Raw genomic sequence first — 16,772 nt, forward strand, 5'->3', positions numbered from 1 at the left:
CAGTGAAGGTCCCCACGAGGTGCATTTCACCCTCCCTCATCCCCTCACTGCTGGACTAAGATCCTTTGGTCACATTTATTTCAAATTCCAGTGGTGTGTGCCAGTGCATTCTCCCATCAGGCAGCTTTGCAACTGTAATTGTTTCTGTGGGTTTTTTTCCCTCTGGCAGTGTTTAATACCTTTTTAAAGTTCAGTTTTCTCCCCTTTCCCCTCTGTCCCTATTAGTTCTTCAAGCAGTCACCATGTCTCTCCTCCAAAAGTGGCCTAAGCACCTTAGCACGCTAAGCCTGCACGGATGGCTGCTCCTGTTTTCCCCAGTGGAGGCAGAGATGATAGGGTCCCCTTTCCAATCCTATTACCTCCTCGTGCTTTTCCTGCACACAGCAGGCAGTGCTGGTGAGTTGGCCACGACCAGCGTTGTGAGGACACCCCTACAGCCATGACTGAACACTATAATTCAGCAGATATAAGCCACTAAAGCTTTCAGCACATGAGCAGTGAGAGCATCCTGCCTCTCAGCAGCAAAGAGGCACAAACACAGTGAAGGTCCCCACGAGGTGCATTTCACCCTCCCTCATCCCCTCACTGCTGGACTAAGATCCTTTGGTCACATTTATTTCAAATTCCAGTGGTGTGTGCCAGTGCATTCTCCCATCAGGCAGCTTTGCAACTGTAATTGTTTCTGTGGGTTTTTTTCCCTCTGGCAGTGTTTAATACCTTTTTAAAGTTCAGTTTTCTCCCCTTTCCCCTCTGTCCCTATTAGTTCTTCAAGCAGTCACCATGTCTCTCCTCCAAAAGTGGCCTAAGCACCTTAGCACGCTAAGCCTGCACGGATGGCTGCTCCTGTTTTCCCCAGTGGAGGCAGAGATGATAGGGTCCCCTTTCCAATCCTATTACCTCCTCGTGCTTTTCCTGCACACAGCAGGCAGTGCTGGTGAGTTGGCCACGACCAGCGTTGTGAGGACACCCCTACAGCCATGACTGAACACTATAATTCAGCAGATATAAGCCACTAAAGCTTTCAGCAAACTTGTAAGGCTTAACCCAAAGCACTTGGAAACAAGATAAAAGCTTAAGCATTTCCTCATCTCCCGTTGGAAGCCGGAGATCCGTGTGTACTGACCTTTCATAGTGCTGGAATCAGCGTGCACTGAAAATCCCTCTGTAATTTAGCGCTACGAGGAGAGCAGTCTGACTCATCTCTGAGACACTTTGTCTGCCACTCAGAGTCCAGAGCAGCTAAGTGTACAAATAACAACACCTAATGAAAATAGCATTCTAGTCAAGGAAAGCAGGTGTAGTTATCCACCTGGTTATTTGGTTCACAAAATACAGGAACTGAGGAGCTGTGAAGCAGCTCTCAGTTATCCAGGTCCAGCATTCACCACTTCCTGCAGTTGCTTCGGTCACATTGAGATAAGGAGAAATGTGCTGTGTGGGTCCGTGAATATTTCACAGCAATTATTTTCATTTTGTGGGCACCTCTGGAGGGTGTTGGAGCTCACTTTGTTGGAAGATGTTGTGCTGTTGTTCCACCATGGAATCCTGGCTGTGTAAAGTTTCATTGCTCTTGCCTTGGTCCTTTTGCTAGGGTTACAGCTGTATCCCTGTCCTGAGAGAAAATTAAGGAAGGTCTCTCCCATCTTTACAACAGATATGTTACTAAATAAGGGGTTTAAAATAAACCTGGGATGGTTTTGGTTCTCTTTCCCGTATCCTCACTGAGCACTAAATTTTCTGCCTAACTGGGGCTGTACATCTCTGTCTAAGCAGGACTAGTAAAACAGCCTAAAATTGTTTAAATATCTGCAAGTGTCCTGATGGTGTGTCTTCGTGCAGTTACTGAAGTGCAGTCTCAGCCAGAGATAGAAAATCTTTGAAATTAGTCACCTTCCATGTAGGGGGGAATGCACTGGCTGATTAGATTGTTCTCGTTATCAGGGTATGACCACTGGTGAGAGAAGCAGGAGCTGGGCCAGACTGGGCTGTGCTCTGACTCTCACTGAGGGACTGCACTGCATCCAGAATCAGTGCATGGTGTTCCTGGCACTGGAGTGTCTGCAAGGCCTGGGAACAGCAGGGCAGAAAATATGGAATGATTTCCCATTACATAGGCAGTGGCAGGCTCAGCAGCCAGCTCTGTCTCTATACCTAGAACTTTTACTTACTCTCTAGGTTAAATAACTTTTGGTAGCAGCATCCATGATAATCTGTTGCCTAAAAGTCCTTGGCTTTTCTAGCAGGGGAAATATATTGGGCTAGTCAGGTTGTCTTCTGTGATACCTGTCAGTTTAAATTGTACGACCTTTTAGTGAGCTCTGAACCTCACCTGTCGAAGTCAATTTAATCATGTGTCCTTGCAAGGCTTCACAATTCCAGAGTTCTTTCAGCTGAGAAAACTAATTGAAAAAAGTTGGCAAATACTTCATTTAAGAGTAAATAAGCTTGGAGGAGAAATATATCTTCTGCATGGAGTTTCCATGTTGTTGAGCTTAACTGCTGAAAATATTCACCCCTAAGGCAGTCCTTTATCTTTTCTAGCTCTGCATTTGACTGGTTCTCAGAGACCAAGATCTGTGGAAAGCAATTAAATTAAATCTTTTTTCCTAATTGGACTGGGTCTGTGCAGTTGTTGTCCATTTCCTTCAGACATCTCAACACAGAATAAACTATTTCCCCTTGGATACCGAGTCTCCTATTTTCTGTCACAGCACCAATAGCTGCATTTCACCTTCTCATTCTGGCAGTTCTTGTTTGCATTTTCTAAACTATGGCATTCTCCAGATTTCTAGTTCTGAGGAGAGATGACCCCTCTGTGTTGTCTTTTGTATAAGAACTTCAAAAAACCTCTTCAGGTCCAGTTTTAGTTTCCACAGCCATGTCTCATGCCTCTCTGGGGGTTTTGGTTTGTTGCCAGCCAGTGCTGGCACAGAGGGAGGCACCTGCCATTCCTGCTTTGGCACAGCACCCAGCTGCTGCTGCACTCTGCTGTGCCCACCCCGAGGGGAGCCTCGGTTCAGTTCCTCCATGGCAAACACGGCACCTGGATCAACTCAGGGGTGGCAGAAGTGGGGACAGGGAATTTGCAGTGTCCTACAATCCAACAGCAGCCACTGCAGGGCAGAAGTGCCAGGGAAGGTGCAACCTCACAGAATCTGGAATCAATGAGGTGGGAAAAGAGCCCTGAGACCAGCGAGTCCAGCCTATGACCAAACACCTCCATGCCAAACAGACCTTGGCTCTGAGTGCCACATCCAGTCCTTCCTCAAATACCCCAGTGACAGCGACTCCACCACCTCCCTGGGCAGCCCATTCCAGTGTTTAATCACCTTTCCTTTAAAGAAATTCCTCCTGATGTCCAACCTAAGTCTCCCCTGGTGCAGGTTAAGACTGTGTCCTCTTGTCCTATCACTGGTCCACTGGTTTCAGGGAGTTGTAAACTTCTTTTGCTCCCTTTCACCACTCCAGCTTTCCCAGGGAATCCTCCTGCCCTACCTCCAGTCTGAGCTGCCAGTCCCAGTACAGTCACTCAGTCCTTGCACACTTACCAAAGGTGATTGGTGCAATTTAAATTTACTGAAACTGAGACAAGAAAAGTTTAGACACCAAGTGCCCAAGTTTAGACACCAGCCCAACAAGTGCCCCTGGAAATGCTTATGAAATCATTTGCCACCCTCAGGAGTCAGAAGATTTCCAGCTCTTAATAAAGATACCATGGTGTGCCCCAGGAGCATGTGTTGCCTCGTCCCCTGCCTTTGTTACAGGATGAGCATGCTACTCATGTGTGAAAAAGTGTTCAGAGAACACATCAGGGCAGAAAGATGGCTCTTTAAATCAAACTTTCAAGAAAAATGAAGATTCCCATTTACAAGAGTTCTAAAACCTAGGAACCCAAATGTGTGTTGTGAAGGAAAATGAGGGGCGAGAGGCAATCAACAAAGTTCTTGAAAAAAAAATTTAAAGCTGAGAAAAAAAACTGTTCTCAGCATCTACTGCAGAGTGGCCTTATTAGCTTTGGGGCTGGGCACTCCAAGGGGCAAGAGGCTTATCCATCCTGCTCAGTGTTCAAAGTGTTGTTGGTATTCTTACCCTGACCAAAGCATCAACTCTCCTCCCTTATGGCATGGAGTTATCAACAGGCCCAACACTGCCTAAAGCAGGAGGGAGCCAGAGGCAAGGCCAGGCTGGAAAGCCCTTGTCCATGATGAGTTTTCCTAGGTTTTGAGTCTTCTTTTTCCATTGCAGAGCAGTGAAGAGCCTGGTAATTTAGAGAACAGTGCACAGGAACGTATCAGAGGAAGGCAGTGACACTTCACCTGCTGAGGAGCCCTGGAAGAGAAAATACACTCAATGCATGTCATCCAACCTCAATTTCCAGCTTGTCTCTCTACAGAAGGAAGGACCCAAGAATATAAATCCACTCATAAGGCAATCTGAATTTTGGAGTCCTTGTTTCATAATTGATCAGATCCCATTTTGACTTGCAAGAAGCGCCCACGTGGTGAGACTGGGAGAGCTGCAGCTGCATTGGTGAGCAGTACTTGTGATTTCACTCCATCAGAATCACTCAGGAGCTGCTCAGCAAAATGAATAAGAAAAGGTCTGGTGTAATTGACAGTAAAAGGCCTCTGAATTGAGTTACTCCTGCTTTTCCTTTTAAAGTTTCTGATTGGAGTGTAATGGCTGCTCAGTAGCAGTCTGCAACAAAACTGCCATTTTTCCTCCTCTATGTATTTTTGGTTTTCTGATGCCAGTCAGTCAGGAAGGAGCAGCTCAGTAATTTCAAGGACTGGGTGCTGCATAGGTCCCTCCAGCTTGTAATTAACCTGTTATCTCACAATTCCTAGTGCTTATTTGACTTCAGCACAAAATACGGCTGTTGACTTAGAATTCATTGACAGCAACAAACAGGCTGAGGTTATAATTTGTCAACTGTGTTCACTGGGCACAGGAATTGTCTCGACTGATAGATTTCACACAAAGTTCAGGAGCTAAATGCACAACAGGCAGTGCCCCAGGCAGGTGGCACATCTCCATGCTAGTGCAAGTGCCCCAAAAAGCTTGGATTCAATTAAAGGGGCTGCAGCACAGCAGGGAAGAAGAAAAACACATCAGGCTGGGAGAGACATTGAAACTCTGGCAGTTCACCATGCCCTTATAACATATGCACTTCTGTGAATTTCAGGCAAAGCACAGTAAAAGTTTCTTTTGTTACAGAGGCATTCAAGCAGAATGAAAGAAGATAAATTATCTTTTAGAAGGGAGGGAGGGTTTCCAATATTCCTAGCAACCTTTATGGTTTTATGTCAAGCAGTAGTGGGGGGGGGAAAAGAGTTCTCTTCTAAGGGATCTTTCCTTAAAGGATATGATAGATGATTAAGGTGCACAGAAAGCTTCAATAGTATATATGTGAAAAGTTCCCCCGGCAAGGGCTCATTGTAAAACAAATGTGCTGCTTTAAGGATAATGGCATGGTATTATTTATGTAGACAGTTCCAGCAGTTCCCAAAGAGAAGTAAATGCTGTAATCATACCCATAAAGGCCTGCCTGCTTGCTTGCACATTATTTGGCATTAATTTTAGTACAGGATAATTATCAAAGGAACATTTGGATTTATTATCTGTAAAGGCAATTTGAAGTGACGTAGGAATTCAATACAGTAAGTGTTCTTCTCTCAGCAGTGTGAATCCAAAATAGTCACCGTCTTTCACCCACTAAGTCAAGCTGTGCCTGGGCATATGGAGATTTTCATAATATATTCTATTCAAGAATCAGATAGCAGTAAATATTTGTGAAAGTGATAATCAGCAACTGTTTCTGAGGACAGGAACAATGTACTGTAAGATTTTGAAATGAATCCCTACAATTAGTACTCCTCAAGGTCTTTTGGGGAGAGAAGGAAGCAGGAGAGTTGAGGTGTTAAAACACCGAGAGAAGGGATTCAGGATAAGAGCCTGAGTTAACACTTCTCACTACGATGATCACCTGCAGTGAAAGGTTCACCTAAAATTTCAGCGCTGCCATTTTTCAGCTTCTAAAAGTAAATGGCTTAGGAGATGGCACAAGCCATCTGTACTGCTGCAGCCAGTAGGTTTTATTGGGCTATTTTTGTTCTCACTGGACTAAACTCTACTCCTGGCTTGCTAGACAGCTGAGAAAAGAAGTGTCCTTTTCCATCTGCCCAAGCCAAGTAATTTATTTTGCACTTTAGGCTTGAAATCTGCTTTATGCCCTCACATCCTCACGTCTTGACAGGGCTGTAGTGGGCATTGTACAGTGCTAACCAGAAAAGTCATCCTCAAGAGCAAATTCAGACCACCCCGCTTTTGATCCTTTTTGATCAGAGTAAGCCAGCAGAAGAGTGACTTCCCTTTGCTCCCTGCACTGGTGTTTGCCCAGGAACCCATGTCACCAAGTAAATACTGCAGGCATTTCCCAGTGCCTTTCAGGTGAGTTTTCAGCAATTGCTTCTCTTTCAGTGATCCCCTGGTGTCTGGGAAGAGCTCTTAGAGACAGCAGTGCAGCCCACTCTGGTCTTTCTCCTGTCACTGTCATGCTCATGAGTCTGGCTGGTTTTGAACAAGACCTGATAATCTTCTGTCTGTAGATCTGCTTTATTTAGTTAGTTATTTGTGTATTTATTTAATAGGAATCGTAGATAGTCTGGGCTGGCAAACATTGCCCCAGCAGGGTGAAAAGTGCCTGCACAAATAAAAAGTATGGTGCTGAGCACATCAAAGCTGGCGAGTTCTCAGGACTGAAACTCCATTTTGGACTTTTTCTAGTAAAAAATAAAGCTTTAAAACCCACAGGGCATTAAAACTTTTTAAGTAGGAGGAGGACAGTGTAGCAGTTCTGAACAATAATGATCAGCACTGCAAGCCATGAACTCTACTTTGCAGAGTTTCTCCTGGATGTGGAAATACAGACAGGAAAATACAGCAACCCGAACAAAAATCTTTGTTTCCTATCTCAAAGTAATTGATTAGAGCACAAACCTTGAAATTGGAGAGTTATGGTGCTCACAATTCTGAAAGCAGACATAACAAAGTCATTGGTAGGGGATTGGTTAAGTAATTTATACCTTCTCTCTGTTCATGGTTTCCTTATAATTAGTGAAGCATTCCCCAAGTGGATGAAAAGAGACTGTGCTGTCATGAGCAAGATATTGATGTCAGTCCCTAAAAACCAGAGCCAACAGGTGGATTTGGTAGAGCCAGCACTGAGGACATGGTGACCACGAAAGGGAAAGGGGCTCAGGGCAGTTTGCAGAGAGGAGGGGGAAAGCTGCTACTTGCTGGGAGGGAGATCCAAGAGCAGTAGGAAAGCTTAAGAGGGACAGCTCAGGCAAAGAGAGAAAGAGAATGCCCTGTCAGGGAGGAGAACAGGATTCATGGCACCATAAAAAAAGAAAGAAGCAGACCAGATTTCCATGTGGTGTAACATGGTGCTGTGACCAATCTGATTTTCACCAGGTGAGAATCCACCTCACCCTGTCCGAAGGGGCTGCTGGGCTTGTCTGGCTGAAAAATGTCCTGGCACTCCGTGAGCAGCTGTGGCCCTGGGGCAGAAGGTACAGGGGGGTGTCCAGGCACCAGCACCATGCTGGAGGTCAGAATTAGATGATCATAATTTTCCCCTCTGGCTTTAAAATCTATTAACAGCTATTTTACGATGCTGGCCATTTATCATCACGCCACAGACTGCAGGACCAGGACCACCATGATATACTTCATAGATAATTTATTTCCATTAGTTCACAGCTAAACTTAATTTAAAAGAATTTCTTAAAAATTGATTATAAGGGAGAAAACCTAGAGACTTCCCAGTGTAGAACTCTTTTGGGGAGGGGATTGGGGAAGGAATTTCTAGAGCTGTGAGTGGGATGTAGATGTCTGGCCTTTGGTTGTGCCCCACACTTTATTTGTACCTTGAATTTTACCACACATCACAGGACACAATTGTCCCAGGATAGGGATAGTAATAGGATAAGGAAGTAATTCTAATGATGTAGGGAAATGTTGGCATTGTTTTTCCACTTGTGTACATTACAGTAATTTTTTTTTCCCTGAGAACTTAATCTTCTGTATTAAATTAAGTCAAATAATCTTCTTGTCACTATAAAAATAATTACCATAACTTTCTGAAAAGAGCATAGGAAATAAAAGATTTTTAAACCCCCCCCCCCCCCCCCAAATCCATGCTTTTCTTTTCAGCATTGTTTTAATGATTAAAACAGTGTTAGATTTAAAGCTCCAATTAAGATTAAAGCACAGGAATGACCAGCTTTATATTTTGAACATATCTGCTGTTGTTGATGCTGCTAATAGGTTCCACAGGCAGAAGTACTAATTGGTCTAAGACCAGATAAAACTAGATTTTCTTTCAGGCAGACATCTAAAAAAAAAAAAAAAGATAACAAATATGTAGAGAACAATAGAAAAAAATCACCTGGTATTTGTAGCATAAGAACCCAGAGACAAGGAATGAACTCCTCCAGGTCTCATGTCACTACTGAATGTGCTCCCCTGATTTCTGTCATCAGCCCAAACTCTGTCTCCTCCAGCCCAGGCTGCCCAGCCCCAAGCACAGAAATGGTCCCAGCGGGAGAGGAAGCCATGACCCTTAATCAGTAATATCCCTTTGCATCTCTCAGAAGAGGTAGCACTATTTTTAGAAGTTTTCTTTGTAAGAATTACTTGTATTCCTGTGCTCTTTGGCACAGATCTATTAACCAAATGTACTTTACTGTTAGATGTATGACCACTGCAAAAATACAAACTGCACTAACATGACAAGTTTCCTGATTGCTAACACACACAGAGCCAGGGTTTAAATTTGTGTTGGAGGGAACTCTCTACTCCCTGTGCATTTTCTGCACTGGGACCATAAGCCCTTAATGGAGCTTCCCAGTGGAATTCCCAAAGGGGAGCAGGTAAAGCTGAAGTGGCTGTGACTGGCACCAGCCCTGGCTGTAGACAGGGCTACTCTCAGATTAGCCAAGGCCTGAGTGCTCAGATAAATCAGGACAGCAGGAAATGACCCAGTATTTTTAGAATGCATTTTGAGTTGTGAAGTTTATTTTCTCTTATAAACTCTTTTGTTTTCCATGGTTAAACCACAAGGATTTTACTGCCCAGTTACTAATCATAGCAGCAGCTCCACAACAGTCCTGAGAAGCATCCTGAGACCGGCTGGCTTTGCTCACACAGTCCTTGCTGCCTTGCCCTGTCAAAGGGCTGGAGGGAACAGGTTCCACAAAGACTCAACATGTGTGTGTTCCTTTCCAGTGTCAGTGCCTGGATTTATTCCCCAGCCGTGCCTGGTGATGTTTCCAACACCCTCTGTGCAGCTCTGGGATTTGTTTGTTTGTTTACAGCAGCAGCTTCAACAAGAGGAGGGAGCAGGAAGCATCACAGAGCTGATGTAAAGAGAGCAAGAGTCTTTTGTAATTCCTTGTAGCTCTTTCAAGTACATCCATTTGTTTGACACTGATGCTGTTGTGTATTTTAACCAAATACACAAGAACAAAGGAGCCCGTCCTGGAGCCCTGGCTTATTCAGTGTTTGGGGAAAGACTTCCAGATGTTCCTTATAGATGTTTAAACTCTTTTAATGTAAATTTTAATTTTACATCTAAAATGAGGGAGTATAGCTCCCTGCCAGAATCTGAAATCTCATCTGGAGGAGAAAGTTAAATGAACATATTGATGCCTGCTACTGGAAGCTCTCCTGAGATATTTTGACACTCAGGGAAGGATGCCAGCTTTGTACTCCAGTTTTAAGATACGCCTAAGCCTTGTCCTGCAAATTTGGCAAAGTGAGGGATTGAGTGAGAGTATTCATATTGCTTGTGTGGAGAAAAGTCTCCAAATGTGGAAGTAAATTTCCCTGTTTCTGCTGCCATCATCTAGCATCTCCCATGATTTTCTGTTTGTGTGATATCACTACTGTTCTGACACCCTTTGATATCATTCCAATCCATCACAAACTCCAAACATTATGCTTGTGCATGTGTTTCACTCCTTTATTTTTTGAATAGATGTACACAAATGAATCCTGACTTCAGGCCTAATACCCGATTTACACAGATGCAGATGGGTTATTATGCCTTTAATTTGCAAGCATGGGTGATATAATTAAAGATATTTCTGCTTTTTAGCCACACAATTGCATATGGCTTTTTAGAAAGAATGATACTCCTGAAGGATTTTTCCCCACTAATGAACATAATGATTGAACATCAGGTACAGAACCATTCTGCAGGCAAGAGAGTGAAATTCCAGTAAAATCTCACATGGGTTGGTAGTTGCATGCTCTGGAAATAGCATTACTACCAAACAGACCTGATTTCTGCTGACTGTCCTGACGTACTGCCCTTTCTTCTGGGTGATGGAGAGGAATGTACAGGAGCACAAATATATGATAGTCCGTAAATATAACACTCCTCACTTAAATGATCTTTTCAAAAAGTAAAAACTTTCCCAAAAAATGCTTCAATACCATATAATCTATTTCACTCCCTCAGTAAAAGCAGAAGCAGCTTAAAAATCTCAATAATTTTGTGTAGAATATTCCCGAGCAAGTCATTTGTATGCTGGATTTCCACTTGATGCAATATGAAACCACAGAGATACCTCATCATACTCCAAAGGCTGACATTATAAGGCACTACTGGAAATATTGCAGAGCTTTGCATAGCAAAGAACATTCAGCCAAGCAGCTGCTGAAAGTCCTATGTTTTTAAACACAAACACCTTTGCTGCTTTAATATTATTACTTCAGGAGACCAGATCCTAGCCCATAATATTTATATCATTTTTAAGTGTCATGGGGGAAAAATCCAAAATGAAAAGGGAAAAAAAAAAAAAAAAAGCAGGGGTGAGGGGGTGGGGAGAAAAAGCAATCTAGCTGGGAAAGCTCCAGGGACTCCGTTCTTGCATACTGACATTTTCACCACAGTGAAAGCTTCTTTTAATGCTGGCTGTGCAAACAAACAGAGGGATGTCTCTGCTTTGGAGAAATTAGAGGCTGATCTGATCGACCCCATCTTCTTGCACAGGGGGCTGGCAAAGCAGTGTCCCCAGCACATGGGTGGCACTGGGTGACACCGTGTCTGTCACAGCACGCTGTAATAAAATCCTTGGGCTAATCTTTAATAACAGCTGGGTTTCATACAAGCTGTGGGTTGGTTTTGAGTTTTTGACTTTCTGCTTTGTCTAGAACTTGAAATTTAAATTATGGCTTCCTTAGGGAAGGCTGCACTTTCAGATACCTCTTGTTTTCAAGTAAGATCTCAAGCTTTTATGCCTGGTTTTCCTGAAGCCTTTGGAACTGGATATGATTTTCCCATGGAATCAGAAATAGTGTTTATGTAGGCTTTAAAATAATTGGTTTTAAAACATCTCCCAGTGGCTAAATCCTTTGCTTGCAGATGATAAGGAAACATTTTTTGCTGGATGTTTATTGCTGTTTTCATGGCTTTGTTAACCTGAGCTTTAATTTTTCTTCCCATTTGTGCTTATGTCCAAAGGTGTTAAAGTTGAACTATTGTAAAATTAATTGCATCAGGAAACACAGTGTTATTTTTCTCCCGTATCTGATGTTCATATTGTAGCTAAGGGAGGGAAGGAGATGGAAGGGGAGGTTTCTGCATGTTGTAGCAGGCAAGCTGCTTGTTTCCTTCACTGATAAAGAGAGTGATTCCTTCAAAGTGGAGTAGAAAGATGGCTTGGGGCTTTGGCTGTGAATAACATCACACACAGCTGCACCAGGAGCAGAGTCAATATCACGCTTTGTGGCCTCTGAGTGTCTGGGAATGAATGCTTTATGGGCACGTTTAGAGCAGGCTGAACCATCTACACGAGCAAGAGTTTCATATTCTGAAAACTCCAACCTTTGCAGAAAGTCTTATATATTCTATACTAATAGGAACTGTAGTAAAAGATGACTCTGAAGATTTACAGTGACACATAAACACATATAGATGCTAATGTGTGTAAGGAGCAGTGGAAGAGAGGAGGCAGATTTAGAAGTGAATGCAGGAAGGAAAAACTAAACACAGTTGGACTGCTGTATCCAGAAATGAATTAGTACTGCATTTCTCTGCCAAGCACAGAATATCCATTTCATTTTTAATTTTTTCCTGAGCCATGGATATAGAGCTAAATAGATGGGATAAAAGGTCAGGGGTTTTAAACTCCACACTGAAACAATAAAAAAGATGGGACTAATTGTCCTGAGACTTTTTGCAGCTCATAGGAAGGACAAAGGCAACTCTGGTGTCCTGATCCTGTTTCATGGAGTTCAGGGAAGCATTGTCCTCACCTTGTCCTTCAGAGGAAGAGATTTCTTCCTCATCTGGACATTTACAAACTCTCTGCTCAAATACTTCCCAGGCAGCCAGGAAGTTACAATGATACTGCTAAACTTGGTGTAATTTTCAAACCTCTCCATCTTAATTATCAGAGTCTCTGAATATTCATTTGTCTCTTGGGGCTTGCTGTTTTCTCAAAATCTAACAAATCCCATTTCTCTGCAAGTAATGACAAAACTATGGGGCGAAAAATAAAATAAAATAAAATAAAATAAAATAAAATAATAAAAATAAAATAAAATAAACACACCCACAAAAAAAAACGATGCTGTGAAAAAAGTAAAGGTCAAAACCCACACAAATTTCTGAGACTATGAGAATTGACCCTCTCTGGAGGCAGATTCACCCCCACCTGCAGAGAAAGCATCACCTGGTTCTTCCCCTTGCTTGTCGAGGCCCAGCTCCCCTTGCCCCGGTGCCCATCTCGGAGGGTGTCTCGTGCCAGGGCAGTGCCCATCTCCTTTCCCCATGACCTTCCCCTGCTGTGCAGCTTTCTGCTGCCTCCCCACGGGGCTCTGTGCCCTCCCCATTGCTCCTGCTCCTGTTCCCAGCCGTCCCCATGCCCAGGTGCTCAGAGTTTGGAGCGCAGTGGGGACAAAGCTGGCACTCTGTGCCACCTCGCTGCCCCTGGAGCAGCTCCTGCTGTCCCTGGTGTGCTGCCAAGGAGAGGGAGCTGGGGCAGACTCTGTGTCAGCTCCATGGCAGCATGCAGGGCTGGTTCTGCTCCAGACTACTCCTAATAAATGTGATTTATGAGGGCTTCTTCTCCCAAGATGGTTTTGAAGAAATGACGTTGATATCTATATCTATCACATACAAAAAGGAGAGTGGGGTAGTTTTTTGTTTCTTTTTTGTTTGATTTTTTTTTTCCTTAATATCAGATATCTCTGTGGAACAAGTACAGAATTTCTCTTTTATTTTTTCCTGTTTTTAAAGTGTGGTCTTATTCCCTGGATTAAATTTCAACATTACCATACAACATTTCACTTATCCTGTGTAGTGTTGCAGTGGTGAATACTGAGATGAAGCTACAGAAATCTGAAATCAAGAAGTTTTTTATCTATTTTAAAACTGCTCAAAGTCATTCTAAAGTTAGGAATAAAGAAGGTATATTCTCTAGAAAAAGAGGGGACATTCACCACAGTTTGTTTATTCTTCTTTGTTTGCAAAATAGTCCTCCTTTCACCTTAATAAATAGAAGAATTAATGAAAGATTTTTTTGGCATCCTGACTATTACTTTTATATAGCCATCAAAAGGAAATGTGAACAGGATTGACAATTTCATTTATCTTTGTGATAGAAATGCAAAGTAAAGAATTTGTAGTAAGTTCTGTGCACATCATAATAAAAGGGCAGCAAGAAACCCTTTTCCAGCCAGTGCAATTTATTTACCTCTTTTCAAAATCAACTTCTTATTGTGTGCCTACAAATCTGCCTGCTCTGAATACGCATTCAAAGAGAAAGAAAACAGGGCAACTTTCAAAAGGATATTACATAGGAAATTGCAAAAAGTACTTTGTAATTAGTTGGAAGTTTTGTCAAATTGGACAGTGCATTTTTGTGCATTTCAATAAGGTACAAAAATGCACTCAGCTGATGACCAGGGGAAAGGAAGCCAATGTGAGACGAGCAAGGTCCATTCCTCAGCAGCACCAGAGAGAAGTGTCCCTCCCCAGGAAAGGTGCAAAGGATCTCATCTGCAGAGGGCCAAAGAACAGGGGAAATGGTGACCCTGAGGCAGAGCTGATTCATGTATGCTGTGATTAGATACTGCTGTGTGAAAAGGAGTGCAAGATGAAGGAGCTGAAATGAAGCCTTTGAAGTTCTCCTTCTCCATCACAGGGGCTTTTCCCTTCCTGTTCCCTGAGGATGGAGATTGTTAGCTGTCTGCAGTGGGTGATTCCAAAGAATCAAAAACATTGCTTAAAAACACACAAATTTGGGATAACAGCTTGGAAGAAATGACCTAAATCTGTCTGTCCCCACCTGCTGTGTCCCACCTGCTCAGGTACAGGGGCTGCTGGCCCTCACTGCTCAGGAAGGGGCTGCAGCTCCACACGTGCATCCGTGTGAATTCCTGACTCATCCTAAGCTGGAAGAAGGCCCTGGTGGGAGTTAGCCATATCTGGAGCCCTGAAAGGCATTTCCTGCTAAGATAGTTGGGGAAAGGAGCCATTCAATTCCATGAGCAAGTGATTCCAGAAGTTCCCAATGAGAACAAATGTCAGTTATAACATTTATATGGGAATGGAAAAAAAAAAAAAATTACTTCTTGGGTTAAGGAGAAAAGCATCAACCAAAGTTCTAGAAATGATTAATTATGGGCACAAGCGAGGCAAGTTTTTCAAACAGAAATGCTACAGTGTCCATCAGGCACCTGCCAGAGAATTCTAGATAATCAGCCATGAGAGGTGACCAATGGCAATGAGCATCTGGGGGAAATAACAGACTCTCCATGCCACTCCAAGCTGGTATTTCCACAGGGTTCTAATCAAACAATATTTACTAATACTTCTTAGCACTATTTTTTCACCACAATAGTTACTACTATTTTTTACTAATGTTTACCACTATTGTTTAACTAAACCAAAGGTTTATGTGGCTCTTTGTCCTGGAGATAAGGTGCAGTCTCTTCACAGAGATTGTTAAATTCCACTCACAAAACCTCCAGTCCAAAGACAGAAATAAAACCAAAAGCATTGCTGAGTCCAAGACAGGAACTTGGCATTCACTTTGGCAGCATGGGTATCAGGAGCACCTTCTTCCTTTCCTCTGTTTCTAAACACCAGCACAAATCAAATGTGGAAAAAAAATAATTCTTCAGTAGAAACAACTCTGTGTTTCATGTGCTTTCTCTGTTTGGCATTTCAATGAATTTGCAAAAATCTGACAAATCTAACCAAGCATTAAAGTGTGTAATAACAGTGATAACTAAAAAGCATGCTTTGAGGGAGCATACACAAGCAAATGCAGATGATGAAGAAACATAAGTAGAATTTCTGATTCATGATGAAGAGATTGAATCATTTGGTCAGACAGTTTTAGTAATTCGTCATTTATTCATTAACTTGTACTGCAGCATACTCCTATTTATTTTGAGTGCAATGGCAAAGTACAGCTGCACAGAATGGAGGCAGGGAGCTAATAAAGGATAGTTTTAGGACAGTTGCTATCCTAGATTTGTAAGCAGACATTTCTGTAATTAATAGTGGATTCACCACATCCAAAACATTCACTTGGGTAAAATGCCCTCATATATTATCAAGGTTATACTAAAGCCTATCAATAACTTTGGAGAATTTTTAAAAAATTGTAGGCTAATATATTTGTAGACGAAAAGGTGAATCATTAGGTTTTTCAACAAATTTAACTTTGTAAATAAGACCTTTTCCACACAGCCTATAATTTCTAATCACATATCTATTGAAATTCATGCTATGGTATTTACATTTAATAAACTACAAAGGTTGTTTTCTGTGTGTGTGGAATATTGCGTCAAATTCTCTGTGGAATACTACAATTAAATAGCACAGAAAGTTGTAGCCCAAGAGCTTCCTTAATATTTTTGGAAGCAGGTCTCTGTCAAAAGTGCAACGTGTTTTTTCAACCTGAGTAAGCCCTAAGTTCAAATGTAATCAGATGAACATTTTAGTCTTAGCTTAAAGTCTACCATTAGCCAAGGAGTCTGGAAAGCTATCAGCTATTTCTCAGAAAAGGTCAGAGATAACTGCCATAACTGCCAGCAGCTGTGGCTGGATGTATAGGTTGGTCCAAGTACACCAAAACAACAAAAAGGATCTTGGAAGAAAAACAAAGTACATATGACAGTGTCTTAAAAACGTAAATCTTTACAGTAGTCACATTAGAGGAGAAGCCTGCCTGCTTTTTTAGTCATCTCTGGTTATTAATTTAACCCTGAAGAGGTGAAATATTTGGGAGGGTTCATGACAGCAGTGCTGGGGTGGCCACCCTGGCCTCACTGTCTGTGTCCTTTTAGCCATAATTGCCAATTTCAGGCCTCTGCTTTCCACAGATCTACTTTTGACTTGATGGTATCATGTGGACAGAGAACCTACAGACAACAGAAAAGCTCCCTAATGCAAAAAAAATTGCTTTTTTTATCAGAATTTTCAATAAACATGTATGACTGCCATGAACTTCACCATAGTCTAATCAGCAACCAGTCCTGCCTATCTGACTTGGCTTTTCTAATTCACAAAACAAGGCTGTAAAGTTGGACTTTAAAAGACACATTTCACGAAAAGGACAGGTTTTATAGAAAATCATAAGCAGCAGTGAGGAATCACTGTCCATAAGATAAGAGGATACTCTATGATGCAGATAATGTAATCCTGGTAATTAGGACAAGATGAAGCATGGTGAGGTTATGATTTG

The sequence above is a fragment of the Pyrgilauda ruficollis genome, unplaced genomic scaffold (assembly GCF_017590135.1).
Source record: "Pyrgilauda ruficollis isolate IOZ18807 unplaced genomic scaffold, ASM1759013v1 scaffold13, whole genome shotgun sequence".
NCBI classification, from domain to species: domain Eukaryota; kingdom Metazoa; phylum Chordata; class Aves; order Passeriformes; family Passeridae; genus Pyrgilauda; species Pyrgilauda ruficollis.